The 6,702-nt window shown below is 43.7% G+C and overlaps 1 pseudogene; it reads right to left on the bottom strand.

Moving 5' to 3' along the window:
• Positions 1–435: 435 nt before the first annotated feature.
• Positions 436–1,540, bottom strand: LOC144762782 (Golgi integral membrane protein 4-like; annotated as a pseudogene).
• Between the last annotated feature and the right edge of the window lie 5,162 nt (positions 1,541–6,702).

Below are 6,702 nucleotides of genomic sequence, written 5' to 3'. Positions count from 1 at the left end.
GGCATCTGGTGAATTGTGCTGGAGAGTGACCAGCCACTGCTGGTGACCCAAACTATTTTCAGTTTAGCCATCAGAGCCATGCCCAAGAGGGCTTGAGCCTGATCTTCCGATAAAAAGAGGACAACCACGCTGACCTTAGCAACCCGGATCTTTTCAATTATCTTCTGAGATTTGTTAACAGAGTCTGCAGAAACATCACTGGGGAAGTAATCTTCACATGCAATGCAGATCCCAATCTCATTGGCTTAGAGGGAGAAATGGTAGAGTCCATCTTCGCCATATTCATTGATGCTTCCCAAGACTGCGATCCTGTCCCACCCCAGTCTTTTGAAGAGCCACATCATCCCCCGGGCCTGGACCACGTGAATCGGCACATCCTTTGAAATGATGTGAAGACCTTGTTGTCAATTAGCATTTCGCAAGAAGCTGCAAAGCTTATCTTTGTACTTGAACACTGAAGAGCCCGAAGGCCTGCTCCATCTTCTGCAATGACTTCTCTTGTAGCACCAGAACTGCTGGAGACTCACAAGACTTCCTTCTAGTCCCAGGTGTGCCCTCCACAAGCTTCTGATCCTCGTGTCCAGCCTGGATGCTATTCACAGTCCTCGAGAAAGGCAGGGCACACCCATCTCTATCCTTCGCTAGCCGCAGAGGCAAGGCTGGCTATGGCAAAAAATTCAAGAGACCCTGTCTGGGGTACCAACACTTCCCTGATAGTTTCTGTGGACTAGGCAGTACCCTTTGGGGTTTTCTTCTCCAGAGGATTGGCTTGTAGGCCAGTCTGCTTGCGAATATGCTGCACTTCAGCTTCAAAGGCTGAGCAACGCTTCTTATATGAGGCCTGTAACTGGAATTGCTGATGCTCCCTGGCAGTGCCCAGCTCCTTCAAGCTTGGCATCCTCTGAAGAGCTTCCTTCAGCTTGTGGGGCTCATTCAGCTGCTCCTGCGCACCAAGCAGCTGAGAGCGGACCTCTTCATGTGCCTTGCGAAGAATTTTACTTTCTTCCCTTAGTTTCGATATTGTATCCTGCAGCATCAGCATGTGGTTCTCTTTCCCCAGCTGTGCCTATTTTATGTTGTGGCCCTCCAATGCTCGCCGGTTTTCCAGCTTTGGAGAGTTATGCTGCACCTGCAAGTCCATGAGCTGCTTCTTCACTCCTTCATGCTGGTTCTTCAGGATCTTGTGCTGAGAGGTGAGGACGCCTTAGCGGTTCATGGCGTCTTGCTTCTCTTTACTCATGGCTTTGTGAACTTCTAATTTATATACTACAAAATCTTCCTTGGTCTTCTTGTGCTCCCCACGCTCCTTCTGGAAGGACTGCTCCATCCTGGACCAGTACTCATGTACCACTTGCATCAGGGAAGAGAGCATCTCCTGCTGCTGCTTGAACTTGAGGGACAGGTTCTCAGAGCTGTGTAGTTTCTCCTGTAAGTGCTGGTTCCGATAGAACACGGACCCCAGGCCCATCAAGGCCAGCGAGCAGAAGCATGTCTGCAGAATCCTCTTCTGCCTGCGCCATCCACAGGCCCCGGGTCCCATAGCCGGAAAGCTTGGTTCCTCGTTAGCGTGGACCGGGCCCTTGGACTCCCCTTATCATCTTGCCTTTAATGTCCAACTAACAGTCTCAAGAGCCATACGCGGGCCGTCTCAGCCTCACAGATTCAAATGATGACACTATTGTGAATTCACAGCACCACATTGTTACCTCAAAGCGCTTTGCGTCCCATACGAGTATCAGCCCTGGATGTCTAAGTTTGCCCGCATCCTGAGCAGTTCAGTTTTGTTATCCAGTGTGTACATCACTGCACGTGCTGTGAACCAATGTATGACCTTGTTCTACATTCTGTCCATCAAGTGTTCCTTTTGCGTGAGCCTTTCCTGGCCACGCCTGGCCATTCTGAATTACTTCTGCTGTGCCTCTGATGGATGCTCCTCGAGCAAGGCAGAAATGGATGCATGTTATCAAAGACTTCCAAGCGAATAGTTCTGCAGGAAGCACGTGACCTTCGACGTAAAGCTCATCACTTTTTCCATGGAAGTTGGCCCGTTTTTCACAACGCTGCACTCTGTGCGTCTGTAGGGACCAGAGACCGTGGGAAAATCGTCGGTTTTAAACCCATTCTGCAGCCAAACTCTCTCACCAGATCTGACACCAGAACACCTCCTGGTACCGGAAACATACACATCACGCTGTCCCGAGCCAGGTGGAATCCAAACAAATAGGAATAAACTAAGTTTTAGGGCTTTCCTTCAGGTACACACAATCTAAATCGCTCTCTATGTGCGCAGGTGTTAACGCGTCTCCCCTCTTGCTGTGATTCAAAGAGCCTAAAAGCGTCAGGACATGGGATTCAATTTCAATTCACACCTGTGTAGACCGCTGGAAGGCGAGTGTTTTTTATGGCAAAATTGGTGTCACAGAACGAAGGCTCCTTGGTCCATGCAGGAGATCTGGTGCCTTTTGTTTTGATATAGCATTATATTTAAACAATGTCAACGTAAGCAAATTATTTAAATGTGGAAACGGATGCTCACAGAAAGAGATTGCACCTCTTTTATTTTTTCTACTCCCAAGTGTTTAACACTCTTTCTGTGCAACTTATGTTCAAGTGCCTCCCCATGTGATCTCATGAGGCGAGTGGCGGCATGGATAATGTGCAGCAAATAGTGCTTAATTTGTAAAATAAGTGCCGGGCCCAAACGATTGATTAGCTGTCACCAGTGCCGAATCCCAAGGATGCATAGCCTTAATTCCCAATCAGGCATCTTTAATCCCTCACCAGGCACTACCTGTCTCTCAAACTCATCCCTGCACGTCATTTTACGCCCTGGCTTTCTTCTTTTGTCATTTGTTTCAGCCTTTCATTTCATCCTTCCTTGCCGCTTTTGTGTTTCTCTCCCTCTTGTTCTGGATCCATGCCTGGGAAGAAAAAATATGTACCGCTCCCCTGTGAGCCCTACCCTGCCTCAACACGGGCTCAAATTAAGCACTGCATCAGTAACAGCCATACCATTCCAAGCAAAATGTAACATAAAACGTATGAAATGTGTATTCCAATAAGTTTCATGTGTGTAATTAAATAAGCAGCAGTAGTTTGAGGCATCTGGCAGAGCCAGAAAACTGTGTGGGAAACAGTTTTCCAATTACGTTGTTGGGTATTAGACGTTTAGGAGTATGACGTACCAATGTTTTCGTGTTCTGTCAGTTTGCACACGGAAAAATACATTCTGTGCTTACATAAAATGACGTCAACATCTTCCAAGAACTGTTTCTGTTTATGCTTCTAATTTTTGGTAGTACGAACCTTAACTGTGGAGTGTAATGTCCAGCCAATTTATTTTGGATGATTAGAATGGGTTGTACCTTGCGGACCCGGATGCGTAAATTGCCTCTATTGTTTTTGAAGTTCAGAGTGTATTTGTGCCCATAAGGCATGCAGCCAGGATGTTGCAAGGTTTGTAGTTATACTCTCTATATTATTAACAGAGATTCAGCTCTCGACTTCCCAGCTTGTCAGACGACACCGTCCTTAAACAGAGGCTTTGGGGAAATCATAAGTGTGTAACTTTCTACATATATTTACCTTGACTCAAGAAGCACTGAATTAACACGAACAAAATGTGATTAGATATCAGAAAGAAAACATAGCTCATGCTGAGTGTTCGCATCTTTTATTTAGTGAAGTCTAATGATATATGCAGAGGCAAGGGCCAGGGGCACCAACAACATAACTCCAGGTCGTTACGGACAAATGCTGTTTCCAGCCCTGGACTTTTTCTTCGATAGATTAATGTATTCTTGGAACTAATTAGACGAACATACCCGAAATCAATGATTCGTAGGTATCAAGGGCTGTGGTGGCCACTCTAATTCTGTGTAATGTACAAGAAGCTGTAATCTGTAAAATGTAGTTTATTGTGCTAGCCGGACTCAAGGTCTGATTACAAGTCAAGTGTAGTTACGCAGAGATGCAAGGTGGCCGGAATTATCAATTCTTGCTGGTATCTTGTAAACATGCTGATTACAAGTTCAACTCCACGGGATGGAGAATAACTGCGCAGACGAGCATTTTTACAGAATAGTGCACTGAATTCGTAATTCTGTAGGATTTAATTGCACAAAATGACTGCTTTCTCTAAGTAGGTGTAACATGTTTGCAGGGGGGCTAGAGTGAGGTGGAAGTGGGGAGGGTAGACAAAGGAATGTGAAGAATTGTGCAGGAGCCAGGAAATGGGCCCATTCCCATATAATCAAAGGGGTAAATGGAATGGTATTATATGTTCTACTCACCCTGTTCCCTATCCAATTTCCATTCCGTTGGATGACTTTGTGCTTTTTGCCCTGCACTCAACAGAAACTACTCTTTGGAATGTTGCAAATGTTAGCACATCTGTTCATTATAATGACCTTTTTCTATCTTAGAACTCTTTGATCTATAGGTTCCATTTCATTCTGTTGACCATCAAAGCTTTCTTTTCTCCCTCAAAACTCTAGGCATCACTGACACGTTATTTTCCTCCTACCTCACTTACCTTTCTTACTTGGTAGTATGTTACTTAAAGCTAACTGAATCCACCTGTTTTACCTTTTGCTCGTGTGTGGGTCATCACATTTTCTCTTTGCACACCATCTCATTGGATAATATCATAGCCTTCTTTAGTTTCTTTTACATCAATATGCTGATGATACCCAAAAGTCTTCCTCTTTCTGACCCTTTGTCTCCCCTGCTCCAGTCCTGCATATCTGACTGCATCACTGCTATTCACCTCTGGATGACTATAATGTTCCTTATGTTGAACTCGTTCAAAGCTGAGGACCTCTATTTTCCTTCTTTTTTCCACTTTTTACCTTTCCACTTCTCTCCTGACTGCCTAACCTTTGCCTCGTGGGCCACAAATCTTGGCATTCTGCTCAATCCTCCGTGTTTTTATTATATTACTTCACCACAACACCCACTGTAGTCCTCTATGAAGCCAAAATATTTGAAAGATCCACTTCACATTATCTCCACAACGAAAAAATATTGATAAACTCACTGGTGCTAACTGGTAATAGCTCCTCTCACAGGACACCACTATAGCTTTATCCAACCTCCGAAGTTAAGTGCATTACCTCACAATAGCGCCACAAATCTGGCTTTCTTCTGCAAAAATATGTCTCTCCACCAACGATACTGCAATTTAAGGCTATCAATCACATATTCCCAGTTAACTAATGGCATCTATCACAAAGAGTGTAATTTAAAGTTATCCTTCACATATTCAAAATTTAATTGTCTGACTCCATTTCCTTTACAATCCTACGCACAATCTAGGAGCCACTAATCAAAATCTCCTTGTCTCACCCAAATTTCCACACCCTGCTTTTTATTTCCTCAATTTTTACCCACTTAAGCCACCTTTCCGCCACTCTTTCCTCAATGGATTCACCTCCACCTTATATCAGAGCATGCATGGTGGGCTTTCTCAAACAATCAATCTTCCTTTTTTCTGTACTGTCAACTTCGATACAAAAAAATGTCTAATTTAAATGGTTTGGTTGAGAGTAAATGAATGCATAAATAATAAATAACAGATTTGTTTGGTTATTGTTATCATACATTTATTTGTGAGTGCATATACGAATGAGCCGAACCTCATGACTTAAACTTGAACACAGAAAAGACAAAAATGCCCAGGAGGCCAATTCAGCAATTCGGATTAAAGAGTCAAGTTTTTAGCAATTTTCTAAAATAGGTTAGATGGGATCAGGCATCCAAGAATAAAATCATAACATTTTAAAACCTAGTTGCGGAAATAACCAATGCTCTATCACCATGGAGAGTCTTGATTTTGGTGCCTGTAAGATGAAGTGATCTGCAGAATACACACATCTGGAGGGTATATAGCACAGGAATTCAGACTAGCCCAGCCGGTAGATGTAAACTTTTCCCAGACTTGAACATTACTCTACTGTGAATGGATTGCCTATGAAGTGAATGTAGGATTGGTGTGATATGGTCATGTTTGGAATAACAGTCAACCAGGGGAGCTGCTGCAATTTGCTCTAACTGGAATCATAAACACAAGTAATTAGAAGAGGGTCAATAAATTGCACTTTCATAGTCCAGTCTAGACTAGTTTAGTATGAAAAAAATGTTTTCAGAGTCTCCAGTTGAAAGAAACAGCAACTGCCAACATGGGTCCCTTGATGATCAAGAGAAGGGGAGGAGTCTAAAAAAATAACAAGGCTTTTTACATTGTTGGTATGTACTAGTCACGGGCATAATTATTAGAGGCCAGCACATGTTAGTTGACTGTTTTGCTTTAGCAGGAGTGAGTAAGACTTCAGTTGTCTGTGAAGGATTAACCTGTTTACTGCTTCGAACGTTCAGCGCCAGTGCTGAACGTTTGAAGAAACGGGTGCGGCCGCGTCAGCCAACGGACGTGCGCAGCACTGGCAAGGTAGTGCTCGCGACGACCGTTGGCCGACGGCAGCACTAAAGGGGTTAAACTTTGGAAAATGCACTTACATTAACCAACGTGTGATTCTGAAAAAATTTGTCATTTTTGATTGACTTTAGCAGAAAGTTCTGTTAGGTGCAAATAAAAACATTGCTTTAAGAGACTATGGGGCATATTCACCAAGAGCTAGAGCTGAATTAACGGCACTTTATCTCAGCCAAAGTCTTGATAAATTTACCTCCCCATTCACAAGCTGG

This window comes from Lissotriton helveticus, chromosome 6 (genome assembly GCF_964261635.1).
Source record: "Lissotriton helveticus chromosome 6, aLisHel1.1, whole genome shotgun sequence".
Lineage (NCBI taxonomy): Eukaryota > Metazoa > Chordata > Amphibia > Caudata > Salamandridae > Lissotriton > Lissotriton helveticus.
The sequence above is the reverse complement of the archived record's forward strand: the minus strand, read 5'-3'. Positions and strand labels throughout refer to the sequence as shown.